Source organism: Mandrillus leucophaeus, unplaced genomic scaffold (genome assembly GCF_000951045.1).
Source record: "Mandrillus leucophaeus isolate KB7577 unplaced genomic scaffold, Mleu.le_1.0 Scaffold729, whole genome shotgun sequence".
Classification (NCBI taxonomy): Eukaryota; Metazoa; Chordata; class Mammalia; order Primates; family Cercopithecidae; genus Mandrillus; species Mandrillus leucophaeus.
The window spans coordinates 1,294,743-1,319,128 of NW_012107908.1; the positions used below are offsets into that span (position 1 = coordinate 1,294,743).

Genomic DNA, 24,386 nt, shown 5'->3' on the forward strand with positions numbered 1-24,386 from the left:
TTGGTGAGAAGTAGCCACAGTAGTCCAGAATAGGTAAGGATGGCATCCCATAGGAGGGCTTGCACAATGTGGGGACTCAGAGTGCAAGCAGTGCAAGAAGAGCGCCCACACTGTCTAAAGTAATCTAACATAGGGTATCAGAACCCAATTGTGACAAGGGTGCCCACAGAGGAGGGTGAGCTAGTGTGGGGAGAAAAAGCCCAAGCAGGGATACGCAGTCATCCACAGGGAACAGCTGCATGGCAGGGGGTGTCAATGTCAATGCAGTTTGAGAAGCGTGTCCCTGTTAAAAGATGATCTGGTGTGAGGTGTCAGAACACCTGAGCAGAGCAAGGAACTTTCCATGCAGGGGCCACCTGATAGGGTGTCAGATCCTGAGGAGGATTATGCAGGAACAACATGGAAGGGCATGGCAGCCATGCATGGGGTGTCAAAATCCAAAGTGAAGAGGACACCCACACAGAAGGACCAGCCTGGCAGGGCTTGTCAAAGACCAAGGTGGATGAAGCAGACATCCAGGCAGAAGAAGCAGAGAGACACAGGGTATCGGAGCCCCAGTTGAGTTAAGGAGGACATCCACACTGGGTAGGCATTGGTGGCAGCCATGATGACAGAGTAGTCATGTACAAGGGATTAATCAAATAAGTTAATATATTAAGGATAATGGGAACCAGGCTTCTCACTGTTGAAGAGAGAAGTTACAAATATGGAAAGGGAGAAAACTTGAATGAATTGGTGGTATTGGTTGAAACTGGTACTGGTGTGGACTCACCCTTTTCAATATACACAGATAGATGCAGAAATACATATAGAGGTACTCTCTGACCCTGACCACCAAGAAGGCCTAGAAGCAGCAACACTACCACAGCAATGAACACACATAGAATCCAAATTTTGGCTCTTAAATAGCATTCTCCACCAAAAGGAACGTTGGGAAAATGGCAGATTTCATGGCTAAGGAAAAGAAAGTAAAAGATGAGCACAGAACATCTTGCACCAGAAAGCAAAGAAGAACCCAGAGAATGATGAAGACCGGTCAAAAGAACACAAGAGCCCTTCAAGTTGGCTCCTAATGATGAAAGCTGGAACAAACTGAATAATTCAATTCACTCAAATAATTTGGACAATTCAATAACAACTTTGAATAAGAAAGGAGTAAGTCCAAAGTCAAATAAACAAATAAACTGAAAGTTTAAAGAGAAATGGAATATTTACATAATTTTAAAGTACTTTCCCCCAAAACAATTGTTAATTACAAAGGAGTAAGTAAGGAGGAACTTTTCAGTAGACAAGCCTGGCAAAGACTACTTTAATCAAGCGAGCAAAAGATCATCACCAGTAAAGGGCCAAAACAAAACTGTGTATTATGTGATATAACAAGAAGAGCACAGCATCACTTCTATATTTCCACTCAAGATGTTCAACCTAAATCTAATCATAAGGAAACATCAGACAAACCCAAATTGAGGCTTGTAACCTTCAAATGTCCAGGTCATGAAAGTCAAGGAAAGACTGAGAACTTTTCCTAAGGGAGACTAAAGAAACATTAAACTGGCTGGGCGCGGTGGCTCATGCCTATAATCCCAGGACTTTGGGAGGCCGAGGCAGGCGGATCACGAGGTCAGGAGATCGAGACCATCCTGGTTAACATGGTGAAACCCCGTCTCTACTAAAAATACAAAAAATTAGCCAGGCGTGGTGGCAGGCGCCTATAGTCCCAGCTACTCAGGAGGCTGAGGCAGGAGAATGGCGTGAACCTGCGAGGCGGAGCTTAGAGTGAGCAGAAATCACACCACTGCACTCCAGCCTGGGTGACAGAGCAAGACTGTCTCAAAAAAAAAAAAAGAAAGAAAGAAAGAAACATTAAAGAAACTAAATGCAATTTGTGATTCTGAACAGAATCCTTTTGCTTTAAAGAACATTACTGGGACAAGTGCCAAAACTCTGAGAATTAGATGGTAGTACAGTATCAATGTTAATTTCCTCACTTTGATACCACATTGTGGTTGTGCAGGGGAATCACCTTGTTTGCAGTAAAATCTCACTGACGTAGTCGAGGTTGAGATCAGCAACTTATTCCCAAATTGTGCAGAAGAAAAATTATTTGCAGTGGAACTACAACTTTTGTATAACTTTGATATTGTTTAAAATCTTTCTAAAGCTTTTTTTTAAAACTTTAAAAATTACTCAGGTTTAATTGGATGTAGGGTGAGAGTCTAGGATGACTTTCAGGCTTCTGGCATTAGTAAGTGAGTGGGTACAAATGCCCTTCAACAAGACCCTGGATAGAAGGAACAGTTTAGGATTAGGATTGGCGTTTCCATTTTGTTTTGCTGGGTGACTGGCAGTGGGGGTAAAAGGTTGGTCGACGGGAGGAGGTTAAATTCAATTTGAGATGCCCATGAAGGATGGAGAGACAGCTGCGGACAGAGAGCTGAGGAGCCAGGTCTGGCACTCTGTAGTCACGGCCAAAGACACAAGCTGAGAAATGATCAGTCTGTAGGCAATAGGAGAAACCAAGGTGTGACTGAGTTCTTACTGGGAGAGTTTATCATCCACCACATTCCATAAACAATTTGAAACGACTTACCAAAATACTTACAGTTAAAAGATTAAAAATATACATGTAAACTGAGGGTGTAAGGACAAAGGGAAAATAAAAGGAGGAAAGATTATGCCAGGGATTATAATAGCATACAAAAATGCATACCAAAAAAATCCATACAAAAATAATAACATACTAAAATAGTCAAGTGTAGTTCACAGAGCTAGAAGGCAAATATAGCCCTAAGGTTCTTGAGAGCCAACCCAGGAAGAATGCATAGCAAAAAGGAACCTCTAGATACTGTATTTGAACATCCATCTACCACATAGTATGTGCTCCTTTGTTAGCACTTACTAATAGTATAAACCTGACATTTTCTTTATTAAAAAAAACAAGAGTATACAGTTTTCTGTATGCTAACAAAATAGGCTTATACTTTTTTACATAAATAAAACAGTTCTGATGTCCTTTTAGTCATTAAAACACAAATCTATTTATATCCATGAGCACTTTATCTTCATTTATAGGACCTGGAATAAATTAAGAATATAATAACAGGAACTAATATTTGCATGGGGTTTATATTTTGAATGGTATTTCTATTTACAATACATTATTTATTTTGCCATCAAGTGTGACAGACAAGGCAGGTATAGACCTAATTTTACAGATTAGCAAATAGGTTCAGAGAGGTATTCAAAATTACATGGTTAATAAGAATTTGGACTGTAACTCCAGTTTTCTGATGCCATGGATCACTCATTCATTTATTCATCCATCCATTCAAATATTTGTCAAGCATCTCCCAGAAAACATTGCCCATTCTGCATCATTGCTGTGAAGATTAAATAAAAAAACATGGGAATGCTTACAAAGTGTGAAGCCTATACAAATGCTAGCCATTTTCAAAGCCATCATCATTAAATTTCCCGTATTAAAGATATTAGACCTTCTTACATTTGGGGGAAGCCAAATATAATATGGAGATTAAAAAAATATGTATGAAATTTGGTTGAGACATATTGGGAAATGCATATTTAGAAGGAGAGGAGAGGAGTGGGCTAAGATGAAGCTGGATAGGGAAAGGATGGAGCATGGAAGATCTCATTTGCCCTGCTAATGAGCTTGACTTTAGCTTGGAGTGATAGAGGACCACAGAAAGGTGTTACAAGGGGAATGCTGTGGTCTCAGCTGTGTTTTTAAAAGATCGCTCAGATGACAGCATTAAATATGGATGTGAAGGAAAGCATAAAGGCCAGTTAGGAGACCATGGTAATCAGCTAGGAAAGAGAAGGTGCACGCCTGAGCTAAGTGAGGGTGGCCACTTAACTTTATGCTCATTTTAATCTGCAACATTACATTGTCTCTGGTCTCTAAATACTTTAGGGAAACTAAGGCAGGCCAATAAGCCCTTAGAACAAATTTTAGACAACCTAGACAAATATACCATGGACAACTGAAAAACTAAAACAGAATCACCCCTGACATTTTATTTTGTTACACAAATAATGACTATTCTTATATTATTCTATTATTCTATAGGGAGCCTACTCTAGTCATTCATTCATTGTTTCTTTTTAATCTGAATGATTATCAGTAATAAAATTTCTATCAGTTACAGAATTCTCCATAATGTGATAGAACAGCTGACATCATATCTCTTATGCTTTAAGCGAAAACTAACACTCATTAACAAGATTACCCATTGTGATTAAATAAATACAAACTGTTTGCAAAGTTTGTAAATGAGTACAACAGCACAAAAGTAAGACTTACCCTGCTACACAAACCTTATTTTCTTAACTCTTCAAGCCCATAGAACAGACAAGGCAGTCCCTCATTTTTCACAGCTTCCCATTTCCCCAGTGCATTGCCTAATAAACACCTATACTTCATCTCTGCTGTTTTAGCTTACTCAGTTTTATCTGCTAATAATGCCTAAGCATGTGGAACAAAACAGCAGTACATGAAAGAAAGCCTATGTCCTCTGCTTTACAGTGCTCAGCACCACACAATAGAGTTTCTCATAATGCATTGGGCCATAAAAGTTGTACATATTGTGAAATCTCAAGATGGCTATCTTTTTGTAATTAATGTTTTGTGGAAACATCAATAACATTTACAAAAAGCTCTTAAATCTTTAGTAAAGGCTGCAATTAATTTATGAAGTCACGAAAAGTCTACAAAGGGTAATCAGTGATAATACTACAGAAGGGGAAAGTGTTTCATCTGGCCTTAAACTGCAAAGTTCATGTCTAATTTGACTGGTAAGAGTCAGACCACATTCTCTTTATTAAACTTGGAAGGGATCTTAAGGTAGTCCAGTTCAATGCCTATTCCTCCCCCAGCCCCCTTCCAGGATAAAAATCCCATGTAAGACCCTGACCAGTGCTTATAAGGCCTATTCTGCCATCTCAATTTATTTAAGAAAAATTCTCCTTCAAATATTCAAGTTTCAATTTGGCAGTTAATTTCAGTCTGCAGTTAAAAGGCACTAGCTGTCAGTCAGATCTCTCACCCAGTTCCCTCCTGAAAAGAAAAACTGACAGATCACAGGAGCTTTCTTTTGTAAACCAATTCTGGAACTTTCATGCTTCTTATTTGTTAGGTTAAAGGTTAAATTGCTGACCTGTGCCCTCCTGCTTAGCGGCCTTCCCCTTTTTCTGTAAAGCTTTATTTTGGGGCTGTATTTACATGGATTAGTCCCTTTTCACGCTAAGAAGGAATCTGTTCACAGCCAAAGCCTTAGTTCTGGTTGTACAAAAAGCAGCCACAATTATTCACCACCAGACAATGACCATATTGTGGATTTACAAAAAACCCACCCCAGCCATGGAAAGATCTGTTCTTGCTGCACAAAACAATAGAAGAAAAATCTTATCAAGCATTCAAGAGAAAGCAAACAAAGCAAGCCCACTGTGAACTTGATGAAGATGTCAAGCTCCTTTAAAATATATATATATAAATCAACAAAGAGGGGTTTTCTTGTAAAGTCTTGGGAGTGAGACTTTTTCTACTCTGAGTTTCCCTTTCTGGTTAAACACAGTTAGGAGCAGCAAGACATTGACAGCCAAGACCAGCAAATGCTGCCATTTTCTAAGCACACTTACAGACACTTTTTTAAATGCACAACACAAAGAGGCTTTCCTTTCCAAATATGCCCAGTGCAAATGCCAGGCAAATCATTTTAAGCTAGTACCATACTACACAGGCTCTTTCAGCAAAAGCAAAATTCTTGTCCCAACCTCTAAGGAATGAACATAAGCTACTTCCAAGATCTAACTTACTAATTCCTAATAAAAAAAATTTTTTTTAATTCTTAAAGGCCATTGGGTTTAATTAAACCATAGCTCCAACAAGAGTTCTTCATCTGACACCCATGAAGTATATTATACACACCCCATTTCTTTGGGATGGGTTTCAATGATGGTCCCTAGTGACAGAAACAAACTTTTAACAAGAACATTTTATGTTTGTAAGGTAAGGGTCTCACAGCTGCTTTTACAAAAGCAAAATCCAGTCCTGAGTCCGGAACACAGCTGTCTAACAAGATATGAGAGCAAATACAAAGAATTTCTCCCACCAAGTCTTTAGGTAGATGGTTTCTATTTTCTTTGAGCTAACATGACCTAAATCCTCCATCAGAAGCATGTTCTTCAGGTAAAATTAAAAAGTAAAACATAGAAGCAGGTATTAAAAGAACCTAAAGACCCATAAATGTGGCTTTTTAAAAAGTAGTGGTGCTTTCATTCATCACAGAGCAAAACACTAATACAAGTTTACACATTTTTGATCTCAGAAAATGGCTCACTTTAAGGTTTCTTACAGATTTTGGACTTAGAAAAAAACATTTCCATCTGTAACATAGTTTATCTTTGGCACAGTCAGCCACTCTCTGTTCCTCTACCCTCCTTCCCATCCGCCACCCCTCACCCTCCAAAAAAGGCAGTACCAAAGATTTGGCCACAGAAGTCCACAAATAAGAGAGTAGTATTAACTGGTCTTATTTTAAAGGAGCTGATTTATATGTATAACAATCAGGAGCTGGTTGATCAAACTATAAAACTCTGATGTAGCCATCAAAAACTGATGAAAATGTTTGTGGCCAACATTAAGATCTTGCTTTCTCTCATTTAAACTGTACCTCAAGTGCAACTACATCAAATGGGACTCTTCAAAACTTGAAAACAGGACTATGATGGAAGTGCTTATATTTTATCTCTTTTTCAAACTTTCTGCAGTATTTGGTCTTTTTTATAACATTTTTAGTGTGGTAATAAGTGCAATGACAATGAGACAATTCTGGCCAATGGCCCTACTTAGAGAACTGTGACAACTACAGAAAATATTTCCCTGCATAGCCAAGGCACCATGTCCAGTTTGCTTACTTTGAATTACGAAATGTATGATCCCCAGGAAAATTAGGATGGCACTACAAGGACCAGAACACAAAGTAGGAAGTACTTAAACTCCTCACCAACTTCTAGAAGGAATGAGATTAGGGCACAAGCTACACTCAGAGTTGATTCAAATGTAAATGCTCTGCTTCCTCTCAAACAATGATAAACTCCCCCAGAGTTAATAGTTTCTCCCTAAGAGATTCATCTCTCTTTTCAATTTAGAGGTATGTTTTGGAGAAAAGGAAGAAACACATGGTGGGGCTTAGAGCAAAACCTTTTAAATTCTTTGTCATAAAAGCTGCAGAGTAAACTACATTTCCTTTACTAATCCTTCGAACACTTGTTAAACTCGAGTGTGCTGACAAATTTGCCACTGCAATCACGTTTTGGTTTCTAACAAGTTAAAAAAAAAAAAAAAAACTTTGGTTGTACTAAATTGTATTACCATCTTCCCTGAACACCAAGTGAGAATTTATGCTGCCTTCGCAAACTGTTGAAAGAGGCACTCCCTAGGGAGAAATAACTTTTGGCACATTGCATAGCAAAGCTAAAGTTACAAAAGCAGGCTAAAATATCTCTTTCACCACACATATATTTTTCTCTCTCTCCCCAAAGCTTAAATATGCTATGTCCTCTATAGGAAGCTGAGTATGGGCACAAGAACTATATCCTAAGATTCTGACTTTAGGTTCATAGTCTGGAAAAGTTTTAAATTAAATATATGAGATTTATTTTTAAAGAACTGTTTCGATGTCATTGAAAATATATTAACAAAATTCCATATTGCTTCACTCAAAAAAAAAAAAACCACAAAAAATCATTATCAAGAGTTTCAAAGACTCTATAGTCCTCCACGCTATGAAAAATAATATAGCTGTCCTTTTGTGTCAAGAGTCTAAAAGAGTGGAAAACAATGATTTGATGTGACAGGAGAAGAAAGAAAACTAACCAGGCACTGTTAATTATTTTATGGTTAGTATTTTATTTAAGCCTCATGGTAACTCTAAAAGATAAGCATTATCCAAGTTTTATTTGCAAATGAGAAAATTCAACCAAAAAAAGATGAATAATTTCCCCAAGGTCAGATAACTATTAGTTGCAGAGCCATAATTAAAACCCAAGTCCAAAGCTCTTCCTGCTTCTGCTATATACACACACTGCTTCTGCTAGAGGAGAGGGTGGGGAAACAGCTTTTAGTGACACAAATTCCCATGATTCCAGACCACAGGGCAGTTTCCCAGGGGTGGCAGAAAAAGCCTAAAATGTAAAAAGTACAGGCTGACGCCGAGGCCCGGGGTAAATGCCTCATTGTACTGTGGGAAGTCTGATGGACACTTGGTAAATGGGGAGGAAAAGGCATTCCTCGCCTAGGGAGACGAATGTGAGAGCGCCTTCCTTTAAACTTTTCGTCCTAAGCACGTCTGCTCATAGAAAAGGCAGAATAACATCTTCCAGAAAAATCGCAGAAGAGAAAACTGCAGCAGAACTCCTGCCGCTAATATAAATGCCCTCCCCCTAGATCTACCCGTGAATTTCCATTAAAAAAAAAAACAATACAGCAAGTGGAGTAGCCATTCAACCCACTGGAAATGAGATATTTATCAACAATAAAAACTGCAGAGATGAATCAAAATATCTAGGTTATCTGCAATCAGCTGGAATTGTGTCAACTCATTTATTGGTCCAACAAATACACACTGAGTGCCTGTTACATTCCAGTCACTGTTCTAGGTGCTGGGGACACATCAGTGAACCAAGTAAATGAAGATCCTCGCCCTCTTGGAGTTGATATTCTTAGACTCAGCATGATTGTCCAGGGTCCCTTCATGCTAATCAGAACCTGAACATCATAGTTTTTATTAATAAAAAAAATTAAATATCCATATCCCTCTATAGCTTTGCAGGTGCTCTTCCTTCTGCTGGAATGTCCTCACCCATCTCCAGCACCTTTCACACTTCTAATAAATATTGCTGAATAAACTGTGCAATTAAAAAAACAAAGCTTTCAAAACAAGAAGTGAAAAATGTAGCAGTGTTCAGCTCTAAATCTAAATCTCAACTTCAGTTGGGTCTAGACCTGAGCTGTGATCCTGCAGCAGGCCCCAAGAAGCCTAAATAAAACCCAAGTCAACTCAATCTCCATTCAGCAAAAACAAGAGAAATTAGGTCAACTTGTTCCAGGGTCCACCCCAGGGATTAAGAACTTTTTTAAAGCCTCAACTGGACTTGCTGGGGCTGTTAAAGGTAAGAAAAAAACCTAAAGCAGCATTCCCAAGGCCCTGGGCCTGGAACTGTCTTAGGACTGGTCCCAGGCAGTCCCAGGGCCCCTCCACCATGTGTGCAGAATGAGAACATTCACGACAGGATCAGGGGATGTCCCCTCAGGGCGGACTCCTGATGATCCTCAATTTCCAGTTTGAAGGATCAAAACAAACAAATCCGATTTGTTTTTCTTCATGATAGATCGAACTGAGAAAAACTCTGTGCCATGTTCTGTGCTTAATTCTTTAAATACTGTTTTTCTGAATCCTCAAACACTATGAGATATTACCATCATCCCCATTTATCCCCATTTTACAGCATAGGGAACTAAAACAAGGAGGGAAATTAAATAATTTGCCCAAAATCACACAGGGATGTGTCTCAAGTAGGGGAACCAGAATTTTGACCTACATGACCTGACCCTAGAAACCATCCTCTAAACCAGATTTCTCTAACTATATTTTGGGGGGGATGTATTTCTGTTAACCAAAATACTAGAAAGAGGAAATGAATGTTCCACTTAGCACTTAGGTGATTTTCTACTTCATTGAGGGCCATGATGAAAATATTTTTCATTTCAGTCTGTATATAAAATCTTTCCCAAATACTTTTGTCACTTTTCCTTTCATGGTAAGCACAACCTAACAAACCAATGGAAAATGTGCTTTATGTTCAAGAAGTCAGTTCTATCATTCTGAGTATCAGGATCATTACTGCTGAGGACAGAAAACTGGGCTAAATACACACAAACTTTACACTATATTCCAGAAATGAGTTCCAGTAAGCTAATCCTAGTTTATTTTCTCAGCATCTGGCTCTTTCTCACAAGTAGACAGTTTAAATAAAAACTCTGGTAGCTGAGGATTGATCACTGCGTTCTTGTTAAAGTTTAACTGTGACACAGAAGTGGAAGAAAAAAATATATAGGTTGAATTATTCATGTGCCCAAAGTGTGGTTTTCTGGGAACAACTCAGAACTAATTCTACATTTTCTGAAAAAGAAAATTAGTCAGTTCAGGCAGTGTTCTTTTTATCAAGTTGTCATATCTTTCATATAGTAATAATTACTATCATTCTAATATTTGAATCCCTTCAAAAAGGAATTTAAATAAATTCTATCACAAGAAGATTTCATTTCTTAATGATAGTACAATTTCTGGAAGTTGTGTTGTTTGATTTTGGCTTGGAGTTTGGGGTTTTTGTTTTTAACTTAAGGATGACGTTAAATTACATCACCACAAGAATGTCTAGTTTGTACCACTTCCTGTTTTAAGCATTTTAGTACATATTATCTCTAATTTACAAAACAACCTGCCAAGTAGATACAAATCCCATTTAAACAATGGGCAAACTAGAATTTAGTTTAAATAGCTTTCCCAAGGTCAGACAATTAATGAGTGGCAAAAGAAATCTGAACCTAAGTCTGTTTGATTTCAAAGCCTACAAACTGGCCATTATACTGTTTTTATTACAAATTATTCAAAGATACTTAAGGACATTGTTATAATCTAGACAGCAATTTATCTGCATCTATTTTCTCCTCAAATAAGGCTTCGTGATAGCAGAAAATTCTAATGTCTAAGAACACATTAAAGGTAAGAAAACTGTCTTTAAATTGAGCAACTTATTAAAGTCTCCTGCTGGGCAAAGCAAGCTCATAGTCATATCTTCAGTGAAGCTTTCTTTTTCTAATGAAAGGCTTTGAGCGGACTGCATGTTTTCAGTGTAACACAAAGAAGGAAATGCAAAATGTGTTGTGAAATAATACCAAAAGAAGTTCAAAAGCTAGAATATAACTTCCTAAAGGTTTTTTTTTTTTTTGAGTCTTCTAAGCGTTTAAAACATGAGGTCCAGTTCCTGTTTTATAGGGCGAACGTTCCACTCTCTACAGAGTCTAGCACAGTCTAAAGTGAACACTAAAAGAATAGGTGATTAATGAATTAGAAGTGTGATAATAAGACCTCGGGCATGTAGACTCCTGGGGAAGTCAGTCTTACACAGCAGTTTTCAAGAAACCTGAAGATCAATATTGTTAAGCATTAAAACTTTATTTAAATCATTTTAGTTATAAATGTTTCCAAGTTTCATTATTATCTCACTGCTTTTCTGGAAAGAATATTTTGAATCAAACATCTTCTTGATCTCTGCAGTGGACATCTGTTTTGGCGGCCCAGCATCCATTCTCCCTTCCTCCAGTAATAGCAGCAGATTTTCCTCTGAGGAACTACCCTGCCCCATTCTCAGGCTATAGGATCCAGGTGGTCCTGAACAGCTCCCCCAATTCTCCCCCTGCTCCCCCAGCACACTCCCTTATCCTCCAATCAACAACTCAAAAGTCATGGTTATTGGTTCATGAATGGATACATGATCCAAACAGGGCCTATTAGAGTCAGCCTTGGGACTATGGTTCAAAATACAGTAAGACACTCTTTTTCTATTTGGGTGGTTCAACTGATGGAACATAAGCTTGGATTTGTTCATAACCATCTTTGCCACTGTATAGGGAGCACCTGCCCAGAAATGAACCCAACACAAAGACAGAGAATCAAGAAATATGGAAAATTTCTGAAAATATGAGTAGAAGACGTAGATCCAGCAAAACCCAAAGCCAGTTTTACCACTGGACTCCTCAGTGTTAAGAGCTAGTAAATTCCCTTTGCTGTTCAAGTCAGATTTCATTTGGTTTCTGTCACTTCCAGTGAAAAGGATCTTGACTAATACAATGATTAATGTCATTGACACGATCAGTAACTGCTGAGCAATATTGCACAGAGAAATCTTCCTGGCATACTAAAGCACTCAGGGCGTAAGCAGAGGGCTTTTCTATGAATAAAGAACTTAAGTTTTAATGGATGGACTCTGAGAAATCTACTTTGTCTAGTTACTTTTACTTTCTGTTTTTCAGTTATGTCAATTTGGTAACAGTTGCTGAGTAGCAGAGTTCCACACAGATATAAACTTTTGCCTTAAACAAAAGCAAGTTAAAATAACAGCTCCCATTTATAAAGAACTTTCCATGTCCCATGCATGGTGCATTCCCATTTAATCTTTCAACTAAAATAGGCACTATTAGTGCCCCATTTTAGAGTTGAGAAAATGAGACTCCGAGATTGGCAGGTGGAGGGAATTTTTAAAATTCAACAAACTCACTGCTCAAAAGGATTTCAAAGTTTAGTAAATCAATGAATTCCTGGTCCACCATAGAAGGCCTGAGGCCTAATATTGTGAACCACTAACATAGCAAGAAGAACCACACTGTCATGAATAAATCAAAAATTGTAAGGCTCCCCTATATCATAATTTATACCCAGATGGTCCCTAAATTGCACACTTTAGGAAAAAGAAGAAATCTGGGATCTGCTTCAAATAACTAAGCATTAAGAAAAGAAAATATATGGCTCACTTTCTGTTACTTCCTAAGAACAGCAATTCAAACTCATTCTACACAACCAATTTAGAGCATCAGCATACTATTTAAAAAGCACAAGCTTCAAGCAGGGATATACAATTAACGTAAAATTCAACATGTGATCTCAGTAGAGAAAGGCAAATTGAGAGAGGCATAAATGGAGTACTCAAAGATACAAAATGTTCTGTTTTCTAAGTTAAGTGGTGGATATGTGCATTTTCATTTATTCTTTAAACTGTATACATACATATGTATTATATAATGTGTGTGATAGTTTTCATAAATTTCTTTAAAGAACACAGTCACACTAGAATTCAAATCCCAACTCTGTCGTTTGGACAAGTTGCTTCCTAGCTCTAAGATTTAATCATTCAATACTTGAGGGCCTATTGTATGCCAGGCACTCTTCTAGCTACCGAAGTACACACGTGCAAGCAAGACATAATCCCTGTGCTCATGGAGCCCTCTTTTTCTTACCTATATAATTAGAATAATACTTCTTACTTCATTAGGCGGTGGGCAAAAGTTTTATTACAATGAGCTCTCATTAGGCTCACCTCTAGTTTAAAGAAATAATCATTATTACAGCAATCTTGAGAAAAACAGACAAGGCATATTACAAGCTCATCGTGATATCTTCAGTAAAGCTTTATTTTTCTGAACAAGTCAGCTATCCCTGACTTTAAAATCAGCTGAAAAAAGTACAGTTAGATGAAGTTCCATATCTCTATCCCAAGCAAGATTTTTTCTAACTAGCAGGTCAAATACTTAGAGCCAGGAAAATTTACAAAAAAATGTTTTTAATAATCCATGTCTTTTGAGTTGAGTGGCAATTTGTCCCAACTATAGTATCAAGAATCAGGGTCCAGGCCAGTTGCAGTGGCTCACACCTGTAATCCCAACACTTTGGGAGGCTGAGGTGGGATCTCTTGAGCCCAGGAGTTCGTGAACAGCCTGGGCAACATGGCAAGACCCTATCTCTACAAAAAATTAGTAGCTGAGTGTGGTGGCCTGCACCTGTAGTCCCAGCTACTGCAGAGGCTGAGGTGGGTGGATCACCTGAGCCTGGAAGGTCAAAGCTTCAGTAAACCATGATCATGCCACTGAAAGAGTTATTTAAGAGTGCCTGGGTGATGAGAGCGAGACCCTGTCTCAAAAAAACAAACAAACAAACAAAAAAGAATCAGGGCCCAGACCAAATACTCCATAAGATGGATTCACTTTCACTGGAAAATGCAAGATAAAAAAATGTAGAACAGCTGAATAGTGCTGACTTAAAAAACAACTACAAGAATCCCTTGTATAGTTCATGAATAAAACCACATATCCCCTGATTTTCTGCACAATCCTGATTTATCTGCCCCCACATTAACCTTATCTGACTGTTCTAACCACTGCACATGCAGGTAATATTAACCAGCTGCTTTTTTTTTTTTTTTTTTTTTTTGAGATGGAGTCTCATTCTGCTGCCCCAGCTGGAGTACAGTGGCATGATCTCAGCTCACTGCAACCTCCACCTCCCAGGTTCAAGTCATCTTCCTGCCTCAGCCTCCTGAGTAGCTGAGATTACAAGTGCCCACCACCACACCCAGCTAATATTTTTTTTTTTTTTAGATGGAGTCTCACTTTGTTGCCAGGCTGGAGTGCAGTGGTGCAATCTGGGCTCACCACAATCTCTGCCTCCCAGGTTCAAGCGATTCTCCTGCCTCAGTCTCCTGAGTAGCTTGATTACAGGTGCATGCCACCACACTCAGCTAATTTTTGTATTTTTAGTAGAGACGGGGTTTCAACATGTTGACCAGGATGGTCTCGATCTCCTGACTTCGTGATCTGCCCTCCTTGGCCTCCCAAAGTGCTGGGATTACAGGTGTGAGCCACCGTGGCTGGCCTAACCAGCTATTTTTTCATGCTTCTACGACTTTGTGGTTGTCCAACCTGGGCAAGTAAACCTCTTTGAGTCTCAGTTTCCTCAAACATAAGAGCCATCTTAGAGAATTGTTCGAGCTTTAAGAAAGTAATATTAAGAAAAGTGCCTGGGGAATAATAAGGACTCAAGGAAAGTTAGCTATTCTATTACCATTCTTCAAGCTTGCTGTCATTCACTGCCATTATTATTGAAAATAATAAGATGAATTTAATTAATATCTCTCTAGAACATTTTAATCTGGAATAAAAGCTGACTCTCAAAAGAGCTCCCCCAACCCCCACCATACCACTTCTCAATAGACAGCAAGTTGTTTTTCACTGTATTATTATTATTATTTTCGAGACAGGGTCTAGCTCTGTTGCCTGGGCTGGAGTGCAGCAGCACAATCTTGGCTCACTGCAACATCTACCTCCTGGACTCAAGTGATCTCACACCTCAGCCTCCCGAGTAGCTGGGACCACAGGCATGCACCACATACCCAGCTGTGTTTTTGTAATGTTTAGTAAAGACAGGGTTTCCTCATGTTGCCCAGACTGGTCTTGAACTCCTCAGCTCAAGCAATCCACCTGCCTCAGCCTCCCAAAGTGCCAAGATTACAGGTGTGGGACACTACCCCCAGCCAACATCATGTTTTTTAAATCAGCTTTTTTAAAATGTCTAATAATTTTGAGTATCCATTGTGATCACAGATATTCAGGTGAAGCTCCTAGACCACAATTTACAGTCCTATAAAATGAAAGTTAAACTTCAGAATAACAAATTTGGCTCTCAAAATTTTAAGTCAGCAAAAACTCAGCTTTCTTCATGATACTGCTAATATAGAAATGTGTATAGTTAGTTAAGAGATTCTAAGCAAAGATTTTTTTTTTTTTTAGGTTGCTGCTTAACACCCACATATCTGAGAAACTCAGCAACCAAAGCACCATGTCTTAGGCATTCCTTTCAGAGTTCCCCGACAGTTTTTCAACCTAACCACCTCATTCTTTTTAAAAAGTGGCCATTGGGCTAATGCACTGAAAATGCTGGGGCCTGGGGTAGGGGAAAGTGGGGTAGACACAGGAGGAAGTTAGTCTGCCAAGCAGCTCTGACAAACCTGATGCTGCCACTCTCCCAGTGCTAAGCATCTGCCCAAGAAGAGTGCCCGCAGCAGGCTAAGATGCCAGCTGTAATGAGACACTTGGGTTTGAAAAGCATTCCAGAGTTTTTGCGTGGCCAGTGCCATCTGATCATGGGACCTTGCAGGCTGATCTCTCTTACAAGAGCACCCTCTTCCGAGACCTTTGGTCGCACAGGCTGAATTCAGACTTCAGAGTTTTTGCAATTTGAGCTAACTGTCTTGATTTTTCTGGGATCCCTATGTAAAGGTGGGTTCTTGAACAAATACACCAATTGGAGTCACAAAATGAAGAGTGGCAAAAAAAAATAAGCATACAAAAATTAAGAACAAAGTAGATCAAAGATCTCCTCAAAATGATACAACTTTTTAAAAGTATTTAAATTACATACATAAACTGACAAGCATTATACACAAAGATGTTCACTGACATCATTTATAACAGAACTTTGGAAACAACCTAAAGATTCCATTATAAGTAAATGTAGCACATAAACATGATGTAATAATTCATAGCAACTAAAATGATTTCTACAAATCTACATTAATAATTTTAGGGAAAGCTTAATGAATAATTGGAGAGAGTGAGGAAAACGCATATAGCTGAGAGTTCAGAAAAAAAGTTTTTACATTTTATTTACACACACACTGACACACACACAAAAGAAGACTATAAGGAAATAAAGATACTGAAACATTAACAGTAGTTATTGAGTGATAATTTTTCTCTTGTTCATCATTTTCCAAGAAGTTTAAAATTTTACACATACTCAAGAACTAATCTGAAAACAAGCTACTAAAAATTTAAAGACAAATGGAAAAAAACACACACATCAGGATAATCTGTCAGTATGCATTAAATAACAAGAAAAATGTGAGTATATGTACTTTAATTTACAATGAAAACATAACATATCACAGTATAAGAAAAATTGTAAGAATGAAACTCCCACAGAAGTTTACAGAACAAAATGTATACTAAATCCTCCAATTAAAGACCCGTAAAGTAGTTTCAGTGCTTTCTAACCCACCTTCTCACAGCAGGGAATTAATCCCTCTAGGGGGATGCAAACAAACTTCAAAGGGAAGATTATGCCCAGACACTAGTACTGTACAGCGTAAGGTTTATATCTAAGTTTTTCAGATACTTTGGCACAGATCAGAGATGCAGATCTCAGGAACAAAGACTAATCTTAAAGCAGGTTCTTTGTAATTATCTAAAATGGCAAAAATAATGCGTTACATATTAGAAAAAGGCAAACATAAGTTGCATTAAAAACAAGTAAAGTTGTAGAAGCAGACAAAAGATACCAGAAATCAAATATTAAATGACAGTTTATTCACTGGTAAATAGTAACTAGAAAATTTTACGAATTCCTAAAATGTGGGAGTTCAGCTTGTGTACTCAAATTTTATTTGTACAATCTTTGGAAAGTGTTCCAATTCAGTGTTAGGAGTCTTAATGCAATTTCTAAGTAGAACTGGCAGATCACATGTCCCTTCCACAGATGTCATGAGACGCTCTTCAGAGCACAGAACACAGGAGGGACAGTTTACAATACATGACTTCACTAGTGTGAAGCAATCAATGGAAAAAAAAAAAAACTGTCCCTAAAGTTTACCCTTTCTCACCTTACATCTTTTTATCATTAGGTAATGTTTTAGGTATGGTTTGAAGTACCTGATCACTTTATAAAATGTTTTAAGTACAGACATAGCATATCGTAGTAAATAAGCTTTATTTAGTCTCTCAATTTTTAAAAATCACTGATAAGGAATCAAATTTACAGGTTAACTTTTCTGAATATTAATTATCCAATAGAAAACTAAAATCCCTAGTAGATTAAAGACCTAGATGTAAAGGGCAAAGCTATCTATCTCTTTTTTTTTTTTTTTTTTTTTTTTGAGATGGAGTCTCACTCTGTCACCCAGGCTAGAGCGTGGTGGCACAATCTTGGCTCACTGCAATCCCCACCTCCCAGGTTCAAGCAATCCTCCTGCCTCAGCCTCCCAAGTAGCTGCGACTACAGGCATGCACCACCATGCCTGGCTGGTTTTTGTATTTTTAACAGAGACAGGGTTTTACCATGTTGGCTACGATTGTCTCGAACTCTTGACCTTGTGATCCACCCGCCTCAACCTCTCAAAGTGCTGGGATTACAGGCGTGAGCCACCGCGCCTGGCTCTATGTATCTCTTAAAACAAAATATTGGGCCTGGAGAGGTGGCTCACATCCATAATCCCAACACTTTGGAGTCTGAAGTGAGAGGATCACTTGATCCAGGAGTTTGATACCAGCCTGGGCAACATAGTAAGAGCCCATCTCTACACAAAATCTAAAAAGCAAAAAAAAAAAGAAAAAGAAAAAAAAGGAAATATTGGAAAATATCTTCATATCTGTAGAGTAGGAAAATACTGTTAAATTTATACCATATGAAAACCAAGATGTTTTGGTCAAAGATACGATCGAATGAAAGACAAACCACAGAAGGTATCTGTAACACATATAACCAGATAATTAATATCCATAGTATATAAACAATTTCTTATAAACCAATGAGGAAAAGGTAGAAAACTCAATTTTAAAAATGAGCAAGTAGCTTGAATGAGCACTTTATAAAAGATATTCAAGAGGCCAGTAAGCCTATACCAGCTACTAAGGAGGCTAGTACCATCCACTAAGGAGGCTGAGGTGGGAGGAACACTTGAGCCCAGGAGTTTGAGACCTGCATGATCACACCACTGCACTTCAGCTGGGCAAGGGAGCAAGACCTTGTCTCTAATTAATAAACAAACAAGTAAGAAGCCAATATGCGTATAAGAAGGTGTTCAATGCCATTAATCTTCAACAAAATGCAAACTAAAAACAACAAGGAGATACTACTACATAACCATCAGGTTGGCAAAAGTCAAATCTCTACCAAGGGCTGATGAAGTTGTAGAGCAGTAAGTGTAAACTACCAAACACCGCAGGTGAGAGCAGACTAGCACAATCCATTTTGTAAAAGTGTGGCATGATTCAGTAATCAAGTATGTTCAATATGGAAATGTATGTTTACATGTGCCAAGATTCATACATAAGAAAGATCACAGTAGCATGGCTTATAGTAGCCAAAAACTGTGAACAACTTCAAAGGTCAATAGTAGAATGAATAACTAAATTCTGAAATAATTCTATAGTACACTACACAGCAATGAAAATCAATGACTGCAGTTACACACAACATGGAAGACCCTTTCAAACATAATTGAGCAAAAAAGCAGCAGAGCTACATACAGAATAATTCCATTTCTATAAAATTCAGAAGGCGGCACAATTAAATTATATTTTTCAAGAAGGTATACTTATGTAGCAAAACTATGAAGAAAAACAAACAGATGATTATCATAAAAGTCAGGCTAGTAGTTACCTCTAAAGAGAGGGAGGGAGGGAGCGAGGAGGGGCCTCTGGGGTGCTGGGCAAACCCACCTGTAACACTTACAGGGCTTAGGCGAGGGTTCAAATAGAGACCTACAGACCATACATCTGAATATTTACATATTTAAAAGTTATAAAACGACCATACAAACTATTAAATATTTTCTATCCTCCTGCCATAATAAATATACCTTTACAACTAACTAGAAGACCAGGTTCATATTGAGTTTTGTATTAGCATTCCATGGAGAAAAGCAGTGGTGCAGGGCAAACTGGCCACTGGCTCACTGCCCACTGCCCCCTCTCCATCCTGCACTACAAGCTCTATCCCATACTCTACTCCCCACTGACAGCTATCCTTAGACCGCCCCTTATACCTAGGGATGTATACACCAGCAGCATAGTCCACTCCCAGGAGGACAGACCCCAGGGGAGAGACTCACACAGGCTCCAGAAAAAAAGCTCAGGGCCATTTGGGCAAGAAGGTCTGAGATGCTGGGTGCTCAAAGCATGGTCTAGGATGGAAGGGTCTAGGCTCCAAGTGAGCATATTCCGTAGGCTCCAGAATATGCTCTGTGGAAAGGGCATTGGTAGAGGAAGGACAAAGCAGATCCCTCTAAAGCAGCAGGCCAAGTCAGGGGTCCCTCTTGCCAGGACCAGTATTTCTGAAGAACTGGGTAACATTATATTTCTTAACCTGGATCGTAATAACATGGTTACTCACTTTATACTTATTTGTTAAACTGTACATATGTTTTATGTACTTTTTCACAAATAACAGGACAGATATCATGTGCCTGCTTACTGGATGCACTGAAGGACACATCACTTTTGAGATACTTCTACCAAAAACCCATAACCTTCATCTAACCATGAAGATCCAATCACACAGATACAAATCCAGGAACTTTCTACAAAACAACAGACCCAAATTCTTCAAAAACATGTCAAAAAAGACAAAGAAAGGCTGTAAAAATCATTCTGAGCTGAAAGGAAGCAAACTGACATGAAAACTAAATGGACTGCATGATTCTGGATTGGATTCTGGATCATAGGGAAAATGCTATAAAGGACATGATATAACAATTGATTAAATTTAAATATGGGCAACTGACATTATATCAACATTAAATTTTCTGATTTCAATCATTATACTAGGGGTATATAAGAATATGTCTTTATTCTTAGGAGATACATCCAGAATATCTCCTGGATATGCAGGGGTGAAGGGTCATAATGTCTGCAACTCACTCTTAAATGATTCAGCAAAAATTCTGTGTGCGTATATGCACATGCACACGTATGTGCTGTGTATGCGTTGGGGGGGTGAGAAAGCAAATGCAGCAAAATAATAACAACTGGCAAATCTAAGGAAAGAGCATATGCCCTGGACTGTTCTTGTAACTCTTAAAATAGTCTCAAAACAATTCATTTGATCCAGCAATTCCATTACCAAGTATATACCCAAAGGAAAATAAATCACATTAAAAAGATAACTGCACTCATATGTTTAGAGAAGCACTATTTACAATAGCAAAGATATAGAATCAATATAAGTGTCCAGCAATGGGTGACTGGATAAAGAAAATGTGGAATACTACTCAGCCATAAAAAAGAATGAGAAAATGTCTTTTGGGCCGGGCGTGGTGGCTCACACCTGTAATCCCAGCACTTTGGGAGGCCAAGGCGGGCGGATCATGAGGTCAGGAGATCAAGACCATCCTGGCTAACACGATGAAACCCTGTCTCTACTAAAAATACAAAAAAATTAGCCAGGCATGGTGGCAGGCGCCTGTAGTCCCAGCTACTCGGGAGGCTGAGGCATGGTGGCAGGCGCCTGTAGTCCCAGCTACTCGGGAGGCTGAGGCAGGAGAATGGCATGAACCCGGGAGGCGGAGCTTGCAGTGAGCCAAGATCTGGCCACTGCATTCCAGCCTAGGCGACCGAGCGAAACTCCGTCTCAAAAAAAAAAAAAAAAAAAAAGAAAAAATGTCTTTTGCAGCAACATGGATGGAACTGGAGGCCATTCTTTTAAGTGAAATAGAAAGTCAAATACAGCATGTTCTCACCTGTAAGTGGGAACTAAATGATGTGTACACATGGTCATAGAGTGTGGAATAATAGACACTGGAGACTCAAAAGAGTGGGAGGGACTGAGGGATGAGAAATTACTTAATGGGTACAATGTACACTATTCAGGTGACAGGTACACTAAAAGCCCAGACTTCACCACTATGCAATATACGCACGTAACAAAACTGCTCTTGTACCCCCTAAATTTATACTAATTAAAAAATAAGAGCCAGGTGCAGTGGCTCACGTCTGTAATCCCAACACTTTGGGAGGCCAAGGTGGGTGGATCAAGAGGTCAAGAGTTCGAGACCAGCCTAGCCAACATAGTGAAACCCTGTCTCTACTAAAAATGCAAAAAATTAGCCGGGCATGGTGGTGGGCGCCTGTAATCCCAGCTACTTGGGAGGCTGAGGCAGGAGAATCGCTTGCACCCAGGAGGTGGAGGCTGCAGTAAGCCGATATCACGCCATTGCACTCCAGCCTGGGCGACACTGCGAGACTCCGTCTCAAAAATAATAATAAAATAAGATACTTGCAAAACAAAAAGTTAAAAAAAATAGGCCGGGCACGGTTGCTCATACCTGTAATCCCAGCACTTCCGGAGGCCAAGGTGGGTAGATCACCTGAGGTCAGGAGCTCAAGACCAGCCTGGCCAACATGGTGAAACTCCATCTCTACTAAAAAATATAAATATTAGCTGGGAGTGGTGGCGGATGCCTATAATCCCAGCTACTTGGGAGGCTGAAGCAAGAGAATTACTTGACCCAGGAGGCGGAAGCTGCAGTGAACTGAGATCACGCCATTGCACTCCAGCGTGGGTGACAAGAGAGCAACTCCATCTCATGAAAATAAATACATAAAATAAGAGTTTAAAAATTAAACTGTAGAGTTAAACAAAGGTGTTGTCTATAGGGAGAGGAACGAGATGGCTGAAATAGGAAGTAGTATAAATGCTATTCACTTTGTTCATTCTTCCATTTCATCTGTACCTTTCAGATTTTGTTCATATTAAAAAATTAATTTTAACTTTGGGGAAAAAATCCTAGAGCACTGAAAGGGAAAAACATTAGCAACTGTAGAAATAAGAAAATGTTTTGTCCTTAAGTTTATCGTTAAATCACAGCCACTGTCAAATCGTAACTCTGTAAAGTCAGCCTATGAAGTGCTCCTGCATATACACACCTGGGAACAGAGAATTCCCTTTGAAACCCAATGGTTTCCATGTACAATAAGAGGCATAACTTAACACAGATGCACACGTTCTACTTCCAGGACAAGCATAAATTTGTAATGTGTTTCATGGCCTTCATTAGATAATCCAAAAAGTACAGCACAGTTATTCACACATTTGCTATAAAGGAAAACTCATTCATTTTCATCAACAACTATTGGTGACATGGTGCAAAGCCCTGCAGGTGACATGTAGAGATGTGTACAGCATGGTCACTACCCTCAAGAAGGCAACTTAGCAGAGCAAAGAGGACTTAGACAAAAATCCTGGCTATCACACTGTAGCTATATGATTTTCGTAAGTTACTTCACCTCCCTGGGATTCTATTTTCTCATAGGTATAATGAGGATGCCGCCCAACTACCTTTAAAAATGCGTTGTAACGAATGACACTATATATGTCCAGCATATAGAATAACAACAGGTACTCAATGAAAGGTAGCAAATAATGTTTACAATTATTACAATCTAATTAAAATAACAGAACATATGCCCAAGGCTGTAAAGCCAATTAAGAGCCTAACTACCATTGGAATCCTGATTACTCCAAGTTTCTAATCCAAGTAGATTCACTATCTCTATACCCCAAATAATATTAATATAGGCCAGGTGCGGTTGCTTATGCCTGTAATCCCAGCAGTTTGGGAGGCCGAGGCGGGGGGATCACCTGAGGTCAGGAGTTCGAGATCAGCCTGGCCAACATGGAGAAATCCTGTCTCTATTAAAAATACAAAATTAGCTGGGCGTAGTGGCACATGCCTGTAATCCCAGCTACTTGAGAGGCTGAGGCAGGAGAATCGCTTGAACCCAGGAGGCAGAGGTTGCAGTGAGCCGAGATCACGCCGTTGCACTCCAGCCTGGGCAACAAGAGCAAAACTCCGTCTCAAAAAAATAATAATAATATTAATATATGCAGGTGTTTTTGTGGGTGGACCAAGAGTCCTAAGCATACCTTTGGCAAAATGTATCACTCTCTTAGGCACCAAGAAAAAGAATACTGGATCATATGGTTATTTTTCTCATTAACCAAAAAAGATTTTAGGTCAAGAAGTGATACACGCTGCCTGCACGAGGTACCCTGGTCTTTCCTAGGACCCTCTTGTCCAGGAACACATATCTAAATTAGCCCAAAAGCTAAAGCCAGAGGAGGTGTTTCCTTCAACTAATTTTCAACCTTCTTTTGCCAGCAGACATAAAATTTACTAAATTAAGTCCAAGCATCTCCTTCTAGATTAGTGGCAGAGAATTCCCTTTTTTATTATTTTGTATCCTATAATCTAATTATACCATTAGAAAGCTAGACTAGAGGTGAAGCCCTGCTCATTAGCAAGGTGACAATATTTCACACTAAATAGTTGACTTCCAGGCATCTGTGAAAGATGCAAACCAAGACCCAATGATTACAATGAATAAAGCCATACTTCAAGCCTATTATGCTTGAACTCTTAATTCAGACTATTCACTATGTGTTCGTTCTCCATTCTTCCTAGGATAATGTGGGCATGAATAAAAGGAAAAAGGCACTTAAACATACTTAGAGACAAATAACCATTTACTCATATTAAAATATTATCTCGTGTGCATGGCTATCTCAAACAATAAGTAACATACCAAATCATAATCAAACATGCAAAGTACCTGAAAGAGTGCCACCTGTCCTGGGATAGGCAACTTCAACATATACTTCAAATGTGGTCTCTGGATTCTGCCTACAAAAGAAACAGATCATGATTACTGATGAGGATTGAGGCAGCTTGGTATAGAACATGTGGGCTGTGGTATTAAACAGACCTTCATGGAAATCATCAGCTCACAACTTAATGACCATGGAACTTCGGACCAGCTACTCTATTTCTCTGAGCCCATGCCTTCCTAAACTACAAAATGAAAACATCTAGCCAGAAGAATGATTGTAAAACTTAATATATATATATATTATATATATATATATTTTATATATATATATTTTTTATATATATATATACACACACACACACATACAGGTCAG

At 38.7% G+C, this 24,386-nt stretch overlaps 1 protein-coding gene across 1 annotated transcript in view; it reads right to left on the reverse strand.

The window, feature by feature from the left end:
* Positions 1-24,087, reverse strand: part of DENND1A (DENN/MADD domain containing 1A) — a 497,378-nt gene extending 473,291 nt beyond the window's left edge. The window contains exon 1 of the mRNA XM_011965500.1: positions 24,017-24,087. The gene's annotated coding sequence lies outside the window, so the exon portion shown is untranslated. The remainder of the gene's footprint in view (positions 1-24,016) is intronic.
* Positions 24,088-24,386: the final 299 nt, after the last annotated feature.